We start from the raw sequence: 19655 nt of genomic DNA, 5'->3' as shown, positions 1-19655 counted from the left end.
GTAGGTGGGGGTAAAAATATTTGAATTTTAGAGCTGGAGCGCAACCCGGCTCCAACGCCCCCACTTTCAGGTTTAACAGAGGAGTATCTGGATGCTGGGGATTTCATAATTGGATGTGGGCAGATACTTATTGGTGCAATTAATGTCCTTCGGAGATGTTAATGAGGTATTTAAAAATTATTTTTAACTTGCCACCAAATTTTACTTGAGCAGGACAGGCTTCCCAGAGCTCAGGAAACTGACAAAGGGAACAGAGGTGAGTTTCAGAAACAATTCAGGTGGGTATTTAAACTTGTTATTATCCCATCAGAATAAAACCTCACTTACTGTAGCTGGTGTCTCAGTTCCTTCTGGCAAATGTCTGGCAGAGTGTGCTTGTGTGGATACTGCGTTTTTCAACCTTTTGAGGATTTCAAATTGACCAGATCAGGAGGGAGGCGTCTTGGATGCAGAAGAGAAAGACCATGACCCCCTACGGCAGCAATGACAGGCTGGTTAGATCATTAAACCACTTCCTGCATTGCATCCATCACCTGGGCACAATGCTCCTGCTGTTCACCTCCTCACCAGCTCCAACCACGCTTTCTTCGTGAGAGCAGCAAGTTTCTTCCTCCCATTGCTGGGGGAAAGTATGTCCCCCCTCCTCCTGATTGCACCCAGCAATGATGCTTCATTGACTCTGGGTGCTGCCCTTGCTCTATGTCCACCATCCATCGTGAACACCTCCATTTGAGATCGTGTCATGTGGGTGCGCATCACACCTGCTGCACAGCCTGAAGACGCGAAACCCGGAAGTCACAGTTAATTGCTCTACAATCTGCTCAGTTGACTTCTTGATTCCTCTAAGCAATTCCATTCCCTGCTTGGAAGCTGCCTTCAGATTATTATTGGGGCCAGTGAGGTCAGTTATATTGTTGTTTCGCACAGACAAGGGATGAAAACTGAGCTTTCCATCATCCTTGTGTCTCAGTAAATATGCTGAGCCATCAGGGAGCTTTGTAATCAGAGTTTTATTTGTTTCTGTTTCTATTCTATGTCCCTATTGTCACTCACCATCCTCAGCCAGAAGCTGGGCAGTTAACTCTCTCTCGGGGCCCCTATAATTGGGATTTCCTTGAATGTATACCATATTGGATAGCCTGTGCTGAACTCACTGCCGGCTCTACCCCAGTATCTACCCCACTTACCTGATTATGCTCTCAGGGATGTAAGTGGTTTTGCCCCTGGTGGTTTCGAATCACCCCCCCTTACAACAGTTCTGGACACTGAAATTATAGTTCGGTCTCAACCGTCACAATGTTTTTATTCAAGTTAAAGCACACACCTGCACCCAGTAAAAACACACCTTGGTAGTGTAATACAAACAAACACAGTACAACACATAGTCTGGCCCGTCTAAACAGGCTCCTAACACGAAGTACCCACGTCTAAAACACCCCTGCTCGGATTCAAAATTGCACCACTGAAATCTGTCCAACAGAATATGTGTACCCTTATGATCCGTGCAAAAACCTCCCCACTAAATCCCCTAAGGCTTGGTTGGGACACACGACACCCTTTCACACTATGCCGTGGTCTTAAAGATGCATGGGCTGGGATAAATGCTCAAACCAATTACCCTCTGGCTTACTCTCTGCTTCTCCCGATGAGGCGTATCTTCTGGGTCCGTACCAATTTGTGGTATTCAACTCCAGTCTCAAGATCAGCTTCCCAGTCGAAGTAGCGAGGCTCTCTGGTGTTTCTTCTCTCCATCCCAGACAGAGTGCTCAGTCCTTGTGCGTTGAACGAAGCAAGCAGGCGTAGAAGAGGGGAGAGAGCGAGAGATGGCGGCCAAAACTGCCTCTCTTATAATTGCAAAAATGTTTCTTCTCGCGCCAAAAGTCCAACTGTCCTTCCGCTGAGACTGTGCAACTCAAAAACAAAATCAAGTCTCTGGCCTGTTCCTTTGTCGACTGGGCTGGACCTCGATGTGTGGCTCCGATGAGTCTGTGGTCGAATAGCTTTCCTTTGTCTTTCGGTGGCCTGAAACCCTGGCCACTTTACTTAATGTCTTACTGATTGCAAGACAAAGGACCTATCCATCAATCATACCTGCCATTGATTCCTTGTCCACCTGATGTGTATTCCTGTGGGGCATGTTTGGACCTGCCCCACGTCAGTGCTGTCTGCTCTCTGCAGTAACAGAAAATGTGTCCAAACAATGTTTAAAATCTTTTGCTGTCAATGTTTTCGCCGAATCTTACAGGAACTTCCCCCACCAATCTCACTCCCCCCGAGCCAATATCTTACAACTCTTTTATTCTACCCTCTGTTTTTTCTGACTCATTTCATCTCCTCTGTCTGGCCAGTGATCGTCCCGCTCCCCACTTCCTCTCCCCATACTTGCTGTCATCACCAATCTCCTTTTGCATCTGGAGCCAATACACCGGGGTGGAAATTTGATTCTCAGTTAACGGCCAGGAGGGGCGTAAATGCGAGCGTAATAGTTTACCAATCGGACGCGCAGCTTGCAGCGCCCCACTGGAAAATTTAGTTGAGGTTTACTGGTGGCGCAAAACACTACTGCTTGGCCGATCATGACGTCTGTCCTGGTGCAATGACCTCACTTGTGCCCCTCTCGCTAAATTTGGTTCGGCCGCCTCATTTAACAACCGCCACTAATCACGTCTGAAAAAAACAGTCAATACAACCTCCCACAGTAGTTAACTGTGGCTACTTAAAGGGATGAGGAAGCGCTTCCCTCGGAGGTCACAGTCAGTGCAATGTTTACACAGCATGGTACGTGAGCCTCTGAGTTTGCAGCTTGATAAGAAGTGAATTTAAAAACTTTATTGGTCCATTACTATGCCGCCAGCGTCTCATTCTACATGCTCGAGTAAGGCAGTGTCAAGAGAGAAGGGCTGTTGGCCATGTCGGCGGTCGAAAGAGGAGAGCCCTAGATGTCGGGGTAGGCGACGTTACCATCCACGGCTTTACTGGCAACAACGCTCATACCTGGAGTTGTCCGACGAGCTGTGTGTCAGAAGGCTGCGCTTCCGAAGGAAGTAGTTACTAATATGTCCGTACTATACAGTACAAATGCACACGACGCCCATACTTGAGAGAAGGTCACTCTGTGACCAGTGACCTTTATTAGCCAGCACTGAAGTGAAGAAGGTGGGTGGAGCTTCCCCTTTTATACCTGAAAGTCCAGGTTAGGAGTGTCTCCCGCAAGTTCACCACCTAGTGGTCAGTGTTCTCACAGTGTACAACTTAGGTCAGATTATACTTGGGTTACAATGATAGTTGAATACATGACATCACCTCCCCCCCAAAGTCTTATTGGGATCACAGGTTGAGTCTCTCTGGTGGTTTACGCTCCCTTGTAGAGCGCCTGAGTTGGGGCTCCGGTTGTTGGGCGCTGGCCTGAGTGTCTGCTGTTTGCGGTGCCTCAGGCCTGTCTGGACTGCCCACAGTGACTGGGCTCTCCTCCACTTGGTTCCTGTGTTCGGTCACCTGTGGTGGAGTAAACTCTATGTCGTGTTCTTCCTCTGCTTCTTCTATGGGGTTACTGAACCTCCTTTTAGTTTGATCCACGTGTTTGTGGCAGATTTGTCCATTGGTAAGTTTAACTACCAAAACCCTCTTCCCCTCTTTAGCAATCACAGTGCCTGCGAGCCATTTGGGCCCTGCAGCATAGTTGAGGACAAAGACCGGGTCATTGACATCAATACATCGCGCCCTCACATTCCCCTTGTGGTAGTCACATTGTGACCGGCGCCTGCTCTCAACAATTTCTTTCATGATGGGATGTATAAGGGATAACCTGGTTTTGAGCGTCCTTTTCATTGGCAGCTCTGCAGGTGGAACCCCTGTGAGCGAGTGTGGTCGGGATCTATTGGCCAACAGGGAGCGTGATAAGCGGCTTTGGAGGAAACCCCCTTGGATTCTGAGCATCCCCTGTTTGATTATCTGCACTGCTCGTTCTGCCTGGCTGTTTGAGGCCGGCTTGAACGGTGCCGTTCTGACATGGTTGATTCCATTTCCTGCCATGAAGTCCTGGAATTCAATGCTTGTAAAGCACGGGCCATTGTCGCTGACCAAGACGTCCGGTAGACCATGGGTGGCGAACATTGCCCGTAGACTTTCTACCATGGCAGAGGATGTGCTTGAATTGAGAATGTCACACTCGATCCATTTGGAGTAGGCGTCTACTACAAGTAAAAACATTTTTCCCATGAGAGGACCTGCGTAGTCCACATGGATGCGTGACCATGGCTTGGGGAGGAAGAAACCAGAATGATGTTTGACAAAAATCTTGGTTTAAATGCAGCAAATGGACAGGGAGTCAACATTGTTAAGGCGGCATACAATGATGCGCTTAAGGACAGTTACAGAGACAGTCAGAGACGATCTATTGGTAATGGACCTTTTGTTTCCATCAGCGGCTCATGTTGGAGGTGTGGAGGCAAACACACAGCCAGAGCTTGCAGGTATCAGCAATATACCTGCAGAAACTGCAACATCAGCAGTCACTTGGCGCGTATGTGCAGGAAGCCTACAGCCAGGTTGATTTATGAGGAGGACAGGCCCGATGTAAGCCCTACGAGGCCAAATGGACACGGGGGGAAATCGCTGGAAGCTGAAGTTCAGCGAGTTCATGTGGAGCACATAGAAAGTTCATAAACCGGGACGCCACCAATAATGATGAAAGTGTTCCTCAATGGCATCCCAGTATCAATGGAGCTAGTACCTGTTTGGCAGGAAATTTGAGCTGGAGACAGATCACAAACCCTTAACGTCCCTTTTTGCCGACAACAAGGCCATAAATGCAAATGCGCCAGCCCGCATACAGAGGTGGGCACTCACGTTAGCCACCTATGACTATACAATTCGACACAGACCGGGCACCGAAAACTATGCCGATGCACTCAGCAGGCTCCCACTAGCCACCACCGAGGGGGCAACCAAGCATGCTGCTGAGATGGTGATGGCTTTTGAAGCTTTTGAAAGCGAAGGCACACCCGTGACAGCCTGTCAGATCAAAGTCTGGACAAATAGAGACCCGCTACTGTCTTTAGTCAAGAAATGTGTCCTGAATGGGGACTGGGCAGCCACGTACGGGGCATGCCCTGAGGAATTCAAGCCATTTCACAGGCGCAAGGATGAACTCTCGATTCAGGCCGATTGCCTACTATGGGGAAACCGAGTAGTTATGCCCCAGATGGGCAGAGAGGTGTTCATCCGAGAACTCCACAATGAGCACCCGGGCATTGTCATGATGAAGGCAATTGCCAGGTCACACGTTTGGTGGCCAGGGATAGATGCAGACCTGGAACTTTGTGTTTGCAGGTGCAACATGTGTGCTCAGCTGGGCAATGCGCCCAGGGAAGTCCCCCCTTAGCCCCTGGTCCTGGCCCGCCAAGCCATGGTCACGCATCCATGTGGACTACGCAGGTCCTTTCATGGGAAAAATGTTTTTACTTGTAGTAGACGCCTACTCCAAATGGATCGAGTGTGACATTCTCAATTCAAGCACATCCTCTGCCACGGTAGAAAGTCTACGGGCAACGTGCGCCGCCTATGGTCTACCGGACGTCTTGGTCAGCGACAGTGGCCCGTGCTTTACAAGCATTGAATTCCAGGACTTCATGGCAGGAAATGGTATCAACCATGTCAGAACGGCACCGTTCAAGCCAGCCTGAAACGGCCAGGCAGAACGAGTAGTGTAGATAATCAAACAGGGGATGCTCAGAATCCAAGAGGGTTCCCTAAAAAGCCACTTATCACGCCTCCTGTTGGCCTATAGATCCCGACCACACTCGCTCACAGGGGTTCCACCCGCAGAGCTGCTAATGAAAAGGACGCTCAAAATCAGGTTATCCCTCGTACACCCCACCATGAAAGAAATTGTTGAGAGCAGGCGCCAGTCACAATGTGACTACCATGACGAGAATGCGAGGGCGCGATGTATTGATGTCAATGACCCTGTCTTTGTCCTCAACTACGCTGCAGAGCCCAAATGGCTCACAGGCACTGTGATTGCTAAAGAGGGGAATAGGATTCTGGTAGTTAAACTTACCAATGGATAAATCTGCCGCAAACACGTGGATCAAACAAAAAGGAGGTTCAGCAACCCCATAGAAGAAGCAGAGTAAAAACACGATGTAGAGTTCACTCCGCCACAGGTGACCGAACACCAGAACCAAGTGGAGGAAAGCGCAGTCACTGTGGGCAGTCCGGACAGCCCTGAGGCACCGCAAATAGCAGATACTTAAGCCAGCGCCCAACAACCAGGGCCCCAACTCAGGCGCTCTACAAGGGAGTGTAAACCACCAGAGAGACTTAACCTGTGATCCCAATAAGACTTTGGGAGGGAGGTGATGTCATGTATTCAACTGTCATTGTAACCCATGTATAAACTGACCTCAGTTGTACACCTTGAGAACATTGACTACCAGGTGGTGAACTTGCGGGAGACACTCCTAACCTGGACTTTCAGGTATACAAGGGGAAACTCCACCCACCTTCTTCACTTCAGTGCTGGCTAATAAAGGTTACTGGTCACAGAGTGACCTTCTCTCAAGTATGGGCGTCGTGTGCATTTATACTGTATCGTAAGGATATATTACCATGCTATCACAAAGATCTTGCGTGGCTTCAGCCTTTGATGTCATGGCTATTGCCACGTCAACCAGGGCCATCACCTCTGGGACCCCACTGTCGCTCATGAGCCCACTTCCCGGTTTAGCCGGGCAAGGATGGGCTCATTGGACTGCGGAGAGGCATGGACAATGCTTGAGGCAGCCTCCGTCACATTCACAGCAAGTGCATCCATGCTCTGTGGCACCCTCTCCAATGCACCCATAAGCTCACAGTGCATCTGCATGGACTCCCTGCACATAGCCTCCAAATCCAGGTCTTCATCTGCCTGTCTCTGAGCAGTACTCCTGGGCCGACTTACCCTCTGGAGAGCTGGCCCCCGAGCTTCCCCTCATGCTGGGCAACGTTGCAGGCCACTGGGGCCAGGTGCATCCAGATCTGGAAACCCCAGGAAGGCGGGCTCTTCCTCCGAGCTGGTCTTCCCACTCGCTGGCACTGAGGGCGCCACATTCGTCTCTAGTTCCTCCTCATCTTCCCTGTTGTGTTATGAAGCAGAGCAGGCTGTTCATCTGGCTCATCATCTGTAAGCACAAAGCAACAGAAATGTGGGTAGCTGTTGGGGAAGGGGCAGGAAGACAAGAAGACAAGAAGAAAGAGGCATTGTTATTTTGGAGCTACATTTTGTAAGGCATGTGGGCTCAAGGGTCAGGGATCTCACAGAAAACACCCATCTCATTCACAAACCATCACTGCCTCGCCGGCCGCTACTGCCACAAGAGCGGACACTCACTCTTGCTCCTTGGTGAGGTCCTGGAGATCAGGCCCCCCTCCGCCCGTCCACTGCTGGTCTCGTCTATTGTGGGTGAGTTTGGCCTGCAATGACCAGAACAAGAAGTTGTCAGTGGGTCTGTAGCTACTCTTGTCCCACATATGTCTACAGTAAGTGACTCACTACTAATGTCCTGAGGTGTCCATCTCTGCATCTCAGCCTGTGTGGCAGCGCACAGTGGATGTGTCAACAGTGGGATTTGGGGACAAAGTGCTACGAGTAAGTATGAGGCTAAAGGCCTGTGACCACGTATAAAGAGTTAAAAGGTGCTGGTAGGTTTCCTCAGGCTGGGTCAGAAGTTAGAAGGTGAGAGACGCTTGGATGGGCGGGGCATGTCTGGTGAGGCGATAGAGAACAACGTCTCCAGCAACAAGGAACATGGCCTACTACACATAGAGAAGGGGTGGGCACGGCAAAGCCTTTACATTGTGTGAGACAGTGAGGCTCACATGAAGGCATTGCAAGGTTAATGGAAAGGGTACTCACCCTGACGACCCTCGTGAGGTCGTTGAACGTTTTGTGACATTGTGTCATTGTTCTGGCCACCGTGTCGCAGGCAGAGATGGCTTGGCCCCTCCCTCCACAGCCTTCTGAAAACCCTTGGCGGTGGCCTTCGTCCCTCTCCAGGATGTAGCGCATTGTTGTGCTTCTCCACAGCCTCAAACAAGGCCTAAAGGGCCATGGCCAAGAAGCAGTGCGCTCTCTGCCTTTCTCCTTGCTCCTCCATTTTCCCGCTCTCAAGACACTGAGGAGATGGATTTGCGCATGCGCATACTTACCTTGCCGCACCTTTAAAACTTGGCTTTTCCTGGGATGTGAATCAGATTTTGGAGCATACGCAATGGTTGACAAAATTTAGCGCCAATATTTTCATTAGTGCCCCCCCCTCCCAGTCAGATGTGTAACAGCTGATTTAACGCCCCCTTCAACTCTTGGTCTGATTCAAGCAAATTTCTCAGGAGCAAACTTTTTAAAGGCGTTATACTTACTGCTCCAACTGGATTAGCGTCTCACAATGGGCAGTATCGAATTTCCACCCCACCATCTTTAAAACCATCGTATCATTTTCCTCTCTAGAAACCAACCTCTTGGTCTGTATATATCATGTCGACACAAAAACTCCTAAGCCATCAAATCTGACGGAAGTACTAGGATCCACCCACTGGGAAAGACCACCCCTGACCCAGCCAGAGTATGCAGGATCAAGGGTCGGTTCCCTAATTGAAATAACACCGGTAGGTGTCCCTACCACTGGGACACATCTCAAGTGCCTGTTGGAGCAATGTGGGGCATGGGAAGTGGTGCTGGGCAGCCTGTCAGATTTTCTCTGGCAGCACCAGCATACGTCTACATTTTTTGTAACGAATAGATAATATGAAAGATTCAGAATTGGTGGACATAGCCTGCCTTAAAAGTTACTTTTTAAAGTGACAAACCAATGTCTGTCCCAATAAACTAGGCTGCTATCTGAGTAAAAAGATTTTTCTCTAGAAAAGAGAAGGCTGATAGAGGTCTTTGAGATTCTAAGAACATAAGAAATAGGAGCAGGTGTAGGCCATACGGCTCCTCGAGCCTGCTCCGCCCTTTAATATGATCATGACTGATCTGATCATGGACTCAGGTCCACTTCCTTGTCCGCTCCCCATAACCCCCTATTCCCTTATCGGTTAAGAAACTGTCTCTCTCTGTCTTAAATATATTCAATGTCCCGGCTTCCACAGCTCTCTGAGGCAGCAAATTCCACAGATTTACAACCCTCTGAGAGAAGAAATTCCTCCTCATCTCAGTTTTAAATGGGCGGCCCTTTATTCTAAGATTATGCCCCCTAGTTCTAGTCTCCCTTATCAGTGGAAACATCCTCTCTGCATCCACCTTGTCAAGCCCACTCATAATCTTAGACATTTTGAGCAGATCATCTCTCATTTTTCTGAATTTCAGTGAGTAGAGGCCCAACCTACTCAATCTTTCCTCATAAGTCAACCCCCTCAGCTCCAGAATCAACCTAGCGAACCTTCTCTAAACTGCCTCCAAAGCAAGTATATCCTTTCGTAAATATGAAAAACAAAACTGCACGCAGTATTCCAGATGTAGCCTCACCAATACTCTGTATAACTGTAGCAAGACTTCTCTGCTTTTATACTCCATCCCCTTTGCAATAAAGGCCAAGATTCCATTGGCCTTCCTGATTACTTGCGGTACCTGCTGTTCAGCAGAGAAGGACAAAGGGTTTAATGAGGAGGGGGAAAATAGAGTATGAGAGGAAGCTTGCTGGGAACATAAAAACTGACTGCAAAAGCTTCTATAGGTATGTGAAGAGAAAACGATTAGTGAAGACAAACATAGGTCCCTTGCAGTCAGATTCAGGTGAATTTATAATGGGCAACAAAGAAATGGCAGACCAGTTGAACAAATATTTTGGTTCTGTCTTCACGAAGGAAGACACAAATAACCTTCTGGAATAACCTCATTGTTCAGAGGTTTATATGTAACCTTCAGGGCTGCTGACCGATGGCCATGTGGCTCCTTGTTGGCTTGCGTGGACACGATGGGCCGAAATGGCCTCCTTCTGTGCTGTTAATGTCTATGATTCTATGAAATACTAGGGGACCGAGGGTCTAGTGAGAAGGAGAAACTGATTGAAATCCTTATTCGGCGGGAAATTGTGTTCAGGAAATTGATGGGATTGAAGGCCGATAAACCCCCAGGGCCTGATAGTCTGCATCCCAGAGTACTTAAGGAAGTGGCCCTAGAAATAGTGAATGCATTGGTGATCATTTTCCAACAGTCTATCGACTCTGGATCAGTTCCTATGGACTGGGGGGTAGCTAATGTAACACCACTTTTTAAAAAAGGAGGGAGAGAGAAATCGCATAATTATAGACCTGTTAGCCTGACATCAGTAGTGGGGAAAATGTTGGAATCAATCATTAAGGATGAAATAGCAGCGCATTTGGAAAGCAGTGACAGGATCGGTCCAAGTCAGCATGGATTTATGAAAGGGAAATCATGCTTGACAAATCTTCTGGAATTTTTTGAGGATGTAACTAGTAGAATGAACAAGGGAGAACCAGTGGATGTGGTGTATTTGGACTTTCAAAAGGCTTTTGACAAGGTCCCACACAAGAGATTTGTGTGCAAAATTAAAACACATGGTATTGGGGGTAATGTACTGACGTGGATAGAGAACTAGTTGGCAGAAAGGAAGCAGAGAGTCGGGATAAACGGGTCCTTTTCAGAATGCCAGGCAGTGACTAGTGGAGTGCCGCAGGGCTCAGTGCTGGGACCCCAGCTATTTACAATATACATTAATGATTTAGATGAAGGAATTGAGTGTAATATCTCCAAGTTTGCGGATGACACTAAGCTGGGTGGCGGTGTGAGTTGTGAAGAGGACGCTAAGAGGCTGCAGGGTGACTTGGACAGGTTAGGGGAGTGGGCAAATGCATGGCAGATGCAGTATAATGTGGATAAATGTGATGTTATCCACTTTGGTGGCAAAAACACAAAGGCAGAATATTATCTGAGTGGCCGCAAATTAGGAAAAGGGGAGTTGCAATGAGACCTGGGTGTCATGGTACATCAGTCATTGAAAGTTGGCATGCAAGTACAGCAGGCGGTGAAGAAGGCAAATGGTATGTTGACCTTCATAGCGAGGGGATTTGAGTATAGGAGCAGGGAGGTCTTACTGCAGTTGTACAGGGCCTTGGTAAGGCCTCACCAGGAATATTGTGTTCAGTTTTGGTCTCCTAATCTGAGGAAGGACATTCTATGTTCTTGCTATTGAGGGAGTGCAGCGAAGGTTCACCAGACTGATTCCCAGGATGGCAGGACTGACGTATGAGGAGAGACTGGATCGACTGGGCCTGTATTCCCTGGAGTTTACAAGGATGAGCGTGGATCTCATAGAAACATTTAACGTTCTGACAGGACTGTACTGGTTAGATGCAGGAAGAATGTTCCCGATGTTGGGGAAGTCCAGAACCAGGGGACACAGTCTATGGATAAGGGGTAAGCCATTTCGGGCTGCGATGAGGAGAAACTTCTTCATTCAGAGAGTTGTTGACCTTTGGAATTCTCTACCGCAGAGAGTTGTTGACCCCAGTTCATTGGATATATTCAAGAGGGAATTAGATATGGCCCTTACGGCTAAAGGGATCAAGGGGTATGAAGAGAAAGCAGGAAAGAGATACTGAGGTGAATGATCAGCCATGATCTTATTGAATGGTGGTGCAGGCTTGAAGGGCCGAATGGCCTACTCCTGCACCTATTTTCTATGTTTCTATGCATACTAACCTTTTGTGTTTCATGCACAAGTAACCCCAGGTCCTGCTGTACTGCAGCACTTTGCAATTTTTCTCCATTGAAATAATAACTTGCTCTTTGATTTTTTTCTGCCAAAGTGTATAACCTCACCCTTTCCAACATTATACTCCATCTGCCAAATTTTTGCCCAGTCACTTAGCCTGTTTATGTCCTTTTGCAGGTTTTTTGTGTCCTGCTCACACATTACTTTTCCTACCATCTTTGTATTGTCAGCAAACTTGGTTACGTTACACTCGGTCCCTTCATCCAAGTCATTAATATAGATTGTAAATAATTGGGGTCCCAGAACTGACCACTGTGGCACCCCACTAGTTACTGATTGCCAACCCGATAATGAACCATTTATCCCAACCCTCTGTTTTCTGTTAGTTAGCCAATCCTCTATCCATGCTAATATATTACCCCCAACCCCGTGAACTTTTATCTTGTGCAGTAATCTTTTATATGGCACCTTATCAAATGCCTTCTGGAAGTCCAAATACACCACATCCACTGGTTCCCCTTTATCCACCTTGTTCGTTAAATTTGCTGTAATTCTTTGAGGATGTGTCAAACATGACTTCCCCTTCATAAATCCATGCTGACTCTGCCTGACTGAATTTTGCTTTTCCAAATGTCCTGCTACTGCTTCTTTAATATAGGACTCCAACATTTTCCAACCTCAGATGTTAGGCTAACTGGTCTATAATTTCCTGCTTTTTGTCTGCCTACTTTTTTAAATAGGGGCGTTACATTTGCAGTTTTCCAATCTGCTGGGAACTCCTCAGAATCCAGGGAATTTTGGTAAATTACAACCAATGCATCTGCAATCCCTGCCGCTACTTCTCTTAAGACCCTAGGATGCAAGCCATCAGGTTCAAGGGATTTATCCGCCTTTAGTCCCATTATCTTACTGAGTACCACCTTCTTAATGATTGTGACTGTGTTAAGTTCCTCCTCCCCCCTTCCCCCCCCCCATGGCCCCTTGACTATCCACTGTTGGGATATTTTTAGTGTCCTCTACCATAAAGACTGATACAAAATATTTGTTCAGAATTTCTGCAATCTCCATGTTTCCCCTCACGAATTCCCCGGTCTCGTCTTCTTAGGGACCAACATTTACTTTAGCCACTCTTTTCCTTTTTATATACCTGTAGAAACTCTTGCTATCATTTTTTATATTTCGTGCTAGTTTAGCTTATGGAAGTGTTTGATACAGGAGACATAGAGAAGATATTTCCACTTGTGTGGAGACCAAAACTAAGAACCATAAATATAAGATAGTCACTGGTAAATCTATTAGGGAATTCAGGGAAGCTTCTTTACCCAGAGAGTGCTGAGAATGTGGAACTTGCTACCACAAGAATGGTTGAGACGAATAGCACAGATGTATTTAAAGGGATGCTAGATAAACACAAGAGGGAGAAATGAATAGAAAGTTCTGCTGAAAGGGTTAGATGAAGAGGGGTGGGAGGAAGCTTGTGTGGATGCCCTCTCATTCTTCTAAGCTCCAGTGGATACAAGCCCAGTTGATCCAGTCTCTCCTCATATGTCAGTCCTGCCATCCCGGGAATCAGTCTGGTGAACCTTCGCTGCACTCCCTCAATAGCAAGAATGTCCTTCCTCAGATTAGGAGACCAAAACTGAGCTATGGAGCCACCTGCTCTGGGAAAGACAAAAGAAGGAGCAGGAAAGAGAGGGGAAGGGAAAAGAGAGAGTGGAAGGGGAGAAGTAGAGAGAGAGAAGCTGAAAAGTCAGAAAGAATCGGGAGAAGGGAGAGACTGGTATTTAAATACTAAACTAATATTGAGTAGGCCCCAGTGAGATTTGAACTCACGACCCCTGGTTTACGAGACCAGTGCTCTAACCCCTGAACTATGGAGCCACCTGCTCTGGGAAATACAGGGGAAAGGAAAAGAGAGAGTGGAAGGAATGAGAGAGAGGGGGAAGGGGACAGAGAGGGAGGGGAATGGGAGAGAGAGAGAGGGAGGGGAAAGAGAAGTTAAGGGGAGAGAGGGGGAAGGAGTGAGAAAGAGTGGGTAAGTCGAGAGCGGAAGGGGAGAGAGAGAGGGGAAGTGGAGCGAGAGGGTAGGGGAGAGAGGGAGGAGGGTAGGGGAGAGAGGGAGGGGGGATGAAGAGAGGGTGAGGGGAGAGTGTGAGAGAGGGAAATGAGTGAGAGACGGGGAAAGCGAGATAGTGGGAAAAAGATGCAGAACAGGTCGTGATGGGGAAGGGAGCCTGTTGTTCCAGAGTCAGTCTCGGAGCTGTTATATTTATCATTCAACTTTTGTTAATTGAAATACTGGGCTAATTTTGCAGAGGTTCTCATGAAATTTGAACTCACGACCTTTGGCTTAATGGTTTATAAAATCAGCGCTCTAACCCCTGAGGTATGGGGCCACCTGCGTTGGGAAAGACAGGGGAAAGAGCAGGAAAGAGAGGGGGAAGGAGCAGGAAAGAGAGGGGGAAGGGAAAAGAGAGAGTGGAAGGAGTGAGAGAGAGGGGGAAGGGAAGACAGTGGGGAAGGAGTGAGAGAGAGGGGGAAGGGGAGTCAGTGGCGAAGGAGTGAGAGAGAGGGGGAGGGGAGAGAGTGGGGAGAAAGGGAGAGAGGGGGGGAATGGGCCAGAGCGGGAGGGGGAGAGTCTGATGGGAAAGGGGAGATTGAGAGCGAGGGAAAGAGAGAAAGGGAGTTGGGAGGGGGCGAGAAGAGTGGAGACAGGGGAGGGGAGGGAGAGAGTGGGGGAGAAAATGAAAAGGGAGAGGGGAAGGAGTGAGAGAGAGATGAGGAGGGCAGAGAGGAGAAAGGGAGAGAGACGGAGAACCTGAAAGGAAAGGGAAAAGAAAGAGATGGGAGGGAAAAGAGTGGGAGGAATGAGAGACAGGTATTTAAATACTAAATTAGGCCCCAGTGAGATTTGAACTCACAACCCCTGGAGACAGGGAGGAAGAGAGAGGGGGAAGGGGAGAGAGGGGCGGAGAGGGGAAAGAGAGGGAGGGAGGGGATGGGGAGAGAGTGGGTAAAGGCGTGAGAGAGCGGTGAATGGGAGAGAAGGGGAAGGGAGAGAGTGGTAGGAGTGAGAGAGAGGATAACGAGTGTTCAAGAGCGGGAAGGGGAGAGAGGGGGGAAGGGGAGAGAGGGGAGGGAGGGAGAAAGAGAGAGAGGGGGGAATGGGCCAGAGGGGGATGGGGGAGATCATGATGGGAAAGGGGAGAGCAAGTGCGAGGGAAGGAGAGAAAGTGAGGAGGGAGGAGGGCGAGAAGAGTGGAGAGAGCGGAGGGGAGAGAGAGAGTGAGGGAGAAAATGAAAAGGGAGAGGGGAAGGAGTGAGCGACAGTGGAAGGGGTGAGAGAGGGGGAAGGGGAGCGAGGGGGAAGGAGAGAGACAGGGAATTGGGAGAGAGAGAGGTAGTAGAGAGAAAGGGGATTGGGAGAGAGAGAGAGGGGGAAGGGGAGAAAGAGTGGAGAGGGGGAATGAGTGATAAAGAGAAATGGGGAAAGCGAGAGAGCGTAAAAAGAGACAGAATGTGCAGTGATGGGGATGGTAGGGGTCAGGGGGCGAAAGGAGAACAGGAGAGCCTTGTGTTCCAGGTCTCGTCTTGGAGCTGTTTAATATTTATAATTAAAGCCCTTGTTAATTGACATAAACTTAAATACTGAGCTAGTTTTGAGAAGGCCCCAGTGAGATTTGAACTCACGACCCCTGATTTACAAGACCAGTACTCTAACCCCTGAGCTATGGAGCCACCTATTCTGGGAAAGGCAGGGGAAGGAGCAGGAAAGAGAGGGGACGGGAAAAGAGAGAGTGAAAGAAGTGAGAGAGAGGGGAAGAGGACAGAGAGGGGTCGGAGAGAGAGAGAGAGGGGGGGAAGGGGAGAGAGTGGGTGAAGGTGTGAGAGCGCGGTGAATGGGAGAGAGGGGTAAGGGAGAGAGGGGTTGGGGTGAGAGAGAGGGTAACGAGTGTTTAAGAGCGGGAAGGGGAGAGGGGGGGAAGGGGAGAGAGGGGGGAAGGTGAGAGAGGGGGAAGGGGAGAAAGGGGGGAAGGGGAGAGAGGGGGAAGAGGAGAGAGGGGGGGAAGGGGAGAGAGGGGGAAGAGGAGAGAGGGGTTGGGGTGAGAGAGAGGGTAACGAGTGTTTAAGAGCGGGAAGGGGAGAGAGGGGGAAGGGGAGAGAGGGGGAAGAGGAGAGAGGGGGGAAGGGGAGAGAGGGGGAAGAGGAGAGAGGGGGAAGGGGAGAGAGGAGAGAAGGGGGGAGAGAGTGGGGGAGGAGGAGAGAGAGTGGTAGAGTGGGGAGAGAGTGGGGAGGGAGGGAGAAAGAGTTAGAGGGGGGAATGGGTCAGAGGGGGAGGGGGAGAGTCTGATGGGAAAGTGGAGAGCGAGAGCGAGGGAAGGAGAGAAAGGGAGGAGGGAGAGGGGCGAGAAGAGTGGAGACAGGGGAGGGGAGGGAGAGAGAGGGAGAGAAAATGAAAATGGAGAGTGGAAGGAATGAAAGACAGTGGAAGGGGAAAGAGAGAGAGGGAAGGGGAGAGGGGAGAGGGAGAGAGAGAGGGGGGGGAAGGGGAGAGAGAAGGGGAAAGGGAGAGAGGGGGAAGCAGAGAGAGAGAGAGTGGGGAAGGGGAGAGAGAGAGGGGGGAAGCGGAGAGAGAAGGGGAAAGGGAGAGATAGCGAAGGAAGGGGAGAGGAAGAAGGATGGAAGGGAAGAGAGTGAGTGAGTGAGGGGGGAAGGAGAGAGAGTGAGGGGCGAGGGGAAGGAGGGAGAGAGAGGAGGAAATGGGTAGAGGAGACAGAGGGAACAGGTGAGAGAGAGGAAGATGAGAGAGGGAGGGGGTAAGGGAAAGAGAGGGAGGGGAAAGGGAGAGAGTGGGGAAGGGGAGAGAGTGGGGAAGGGGGGAGAGTGGGGAATGAGTGATAAAGAGAAACGGAGAAAGCGAGAGAGCAAAAAGAGGCAGAATATGCAGTGATGGGGTAAGCTGGGAGAGAGGGAGAAGGAGAAAAGAGAACAGGAGAGCCTTTTGAACGGGTAAGGGGGCAAAGGGGAGAGAGAGTGTAAGAGAGCCTGTTGTTCCAGGATCAGTCTCAGAGCTGTTTAATATTTATAATTAAAGCCCTTGTTAATTGACGGTGAATTTAAACACTGAGCTAATTTTGAGCAGGCCCCAGTGAGATTTGAACTCACGACCCCTGGGGACAGGGAGGAAGAGAGAGGGGAAGGGGAGAGAGAGACAGGGAGATGGGGAGAGAAAAGGGGAGGGGAGAGAGAGAAGGGGAGAGAGGGTGGAGAGAGTGGGTGGGGGAGAAAGGGAGGGGGGGAAGGTGAGAGGGTGAGGCGAGGGAGACGGGAGAGAGTGAGAGAGGGGAATGAGTGAGAGACGGGGAAAGCAAGATGGTGGGTAAGGGAGAGAGGGGTAAAAAGATGTAGAACGGGTCATGATGGGTGTTCTATATGTAAATCTGTAAATACTTTGTGTAACCACCAGAGGGCTCATCCCCTGAAGTCCCAAGGGATCCCACAATCCCTTGGGAGCACCTGTACTTAAGGAGGCCTCACAGGCTGGAGAGGCACTCTGGAGACCTGTAATAAAAGACTAAGGTCACACTTTGCTTTGAGCTCACAGTATCTGGTCAGACTCTTTATTCATACACAACAACTGGCGACGAGATACAGATGACGAACCCCAACGATGCAGAGAACAGCGGGCATCCTGGAGAAATTTTCAGAGGGAGATGATTGGGAAACCTTCGTGGAGTGACTCGACCAATACTTCGTGGCCAACGAGATGGAAGGAGAAACGAACGCTGCCAAACGAAGGGCGATTCTCCTCACCGTTTGCAGGGCACCAACGTATGGCCTCATGAAAAACCTGCTTGCTCCAGCGAAACCCACAGAGAAATCGTACGATGAGTTGTGCACACTGGTCCGGGAGCATCGGAACCCGAAGGAAAGTGTTCTGATGGTGAGGTATCGGTTCTACACGTACAAGAGGTCTGAAGGTCAGGAAGTGGCAAGCTATGTCACCGAGCTAAGGGGCCTTGCAGGACATTGCAAATTTTGAAGGACATTTGGAGCACATGCTCAAGGACTTCTTTGTACTTGGCATTGGCCACGAAACTGTACTTCGCAAACTTTTGACTGTAGAGACCCCAACCTTGAGTAAGGCCATAGCGATAGCCCAGGCGTTTATTGCCACCAGTGACAATACTTAGCAAATCTCTCAGCACACAAGTGCTGCTACAAGTACTGTGATGTTGTTTTATTAACCTTTTATGCTGGGGGGGAGAGAGAGTGGAGGGCAAGGAGAGGGGGAGAGATGGAGAAGGGGGAATCTGAAAGGAAAGGGAAAAGTGAGAGCGAAAGTGAAAAGGCAGAGGCAGAAGAGAGAGATGCATATTTAAATACTAATTTTGAACAAGCCCCAGTGAGATTAAAACTCACAACCTCTGGTTTATAAGACCAGAGCTCAAACCCCTGAGCTATGGAGCCACCAGCTTCAATGATGATGGTGGAAGGAACAGGAAAGAGAGGGGAAGGGGAGACAGGGCAGAAGTGAGAGGGGAAGGGGAGAGCGAGAGTGGAAGGAGTGAGAGAGAGGGGAAGGGGCGAGAGAGGGAGAGGAACGGGAGAGAGTGGTGAAGGAGTGAGAGAGAGGGGGAAGGATAGATTAGGAGAAAGAGAGAGGGGCAGCGGAGAGAGAGAGTAACGGGGAAAGAGAGGTTAAGGGAAGAGGGGGGGAAGGAGTGAGAAAGCGTGAAGAAGAGGAGAGAGCAGAATAGGAGTGAGACAGGGGGAGGGGAGAGAAGTGAAGGGGAAGGGAAGAGAGGGGAAGGAGTGAGGGAGAGGGGGAAGGGGAGACAGGGAGGGGAAGGGGAGAGAGGGAGGTGGGGAGAATGTAGAATGTAGAAGGGGAGAGAGAAGGGAAGGAGTAGGAAAGAGGGAAGGGGAGAGAGATGGGGAAGGGAAAGAGAGGGAAAGGGGAGAGAGGGGAGAGAGGGGAGAGAGAGGGAGAAGGGAAGAATCTGAAAGGAAAGGGAAAAGAGAGAGAGAGGAGGGAGGGAAGAGAGAGTGAGAGAGAGGAGGGGAAGTGGAGAGAAAGGGAGGAAGGGGAAAGAGATGTTAAGGGGAGAGAGGTGGAAGGAGTGAGAAAGAGAGAGGGGGAGGGCAGAGAGGGGGAGAACCTGAAAGAAAAGGGAAAAGAGTGGGAGGAATGAGAAACAGGTACTTAAATACTAAATTAGGCCCCAGTGAGATTTAAACCCACGACCCTTGGTTTATTAGACCAGTGCTCTAACCCCTGAGCTATGGAGCCACCTGTTTTGGGAAACACAGGGGAAGGAGCAGGAAAGGGAGGGGAAGGGAAAAGAGAGAGTGGAAGGAGTGAGAGAGAGGGAGAGGAGAAAGAGAGGGAGGGGAAGAGGAGAGAGGGAGAAGGTGAGAGAGGGGGGAATGGGCCAGAGGGGGAGGGGGAGAGTCTGATGGGAAAGGGGAGAGCGAGAGCAAGGGGAGGAGAGAAAGGGAGGTGGGAGGGGGCGAGAAGAGTGGAGACAGAGGAGGGGAGGGAGAGAGTGGGGGAGAAAATGAAAAGGGAGAGGGGAAGGAGTGAGTGACAGTGGAAGGGGAGAGAGAGAGAGGGGGAAGGGAAGAGAGAGGGGGAAGGGGTGAGATAGGGGAGGAGAGAGAGGGCGGAAAGGAGAGTGAGGGGGAAGGGAAGAGGGGAGAGGGGGAAAGGGGAGAGATACCGAGGGAAGGGGAGAGGGTGGTGGGTGAAGGGGGGAAGGGGAGAGGAGAGCGAGTGAGCAAAGGAGAGAGAGGGAGGAAGGGAGAGAGAGGGGGAAGGGGAGAGAGAAAGGGGGAGGAGAGAGAGAGAGAGAGAGGAGGAGGAAATGGACAGAGGAGAGAGAGGGAATGTTTGAGAGAGAGGAAGATGTGAGAGGGACGGGGAAAGGGAAGGGA

The 19655-nt window shown here is 49.8% G+C and overlaps 4 non-coding genes across 4 annotated transcripts; all 4 read right to left on the bottom strand.

Moving 5' to 3' along the window:
* Positions 1-13525: 13525 nt before the first annotated feature.
* Positions 13526-13598, bottom strand: trnat-cgu (transfer RNA threonine (anticodon CGU)). Its single transcript has one exon. It is a non-coding gene; the product is annotated as a tRNA-Thr (tRNA).
* Positions 13599-15382: 1784 nt separating this feature from the next.
* trnat-ugu (transfer RNA threonine (anticodon UGU)) lies at positions 15383-15455 on the bottom strand. Its single transcript has one exon. It is a non-coding gene; the product is annotated as a tRNA-Thr (tRNA).
* Positions 15456-18115: 2660 nt separating this feature from the next.
* On the bottom strand, positions 18116-18188 carry trnai-uau (transfer RNA isoleucine (anticodon UAU)). Its single transcript has one exon. It is a non-coding gene; the product is annotated as a tRNA-Ile (tRNA).
* A 750-nt stretch (positions 18189-18938) lies between these two features.
* Positions 18939-19011, bottom strand: trnai-aau (transfer RNA isoleucine (anticodon AAU)). The gene has a single exon. It is a non-coding gene; the product is annotated as a tRNA-Ile (tRNA).
* Positions 19012-19655: the final 644 nt, after the last annotated feature.

The sequence above is a fragment of the Pristiophorus japonicus genome, unplaced genomic scaffold, assembly GCF_044704955.1.
Source record: "Pristiophorus japonicus isolate sPriJap1 unplaced genomic scaffold, sPriJap1.hap1 HAP1_SCAFFOLD_586, whole genome shotgun sequence".
NCBI lineage: Eukaryota > Metazoa > Chordata > Chondrichthyes > Pristiophoridae > Pristiophorus > Pristiophorus japonicus.
The sequence above is the reverse complement of the archived record's forward strand: the minus strand, read 5'-3'. Positions and strand labels throughout refer to the sequence as shown.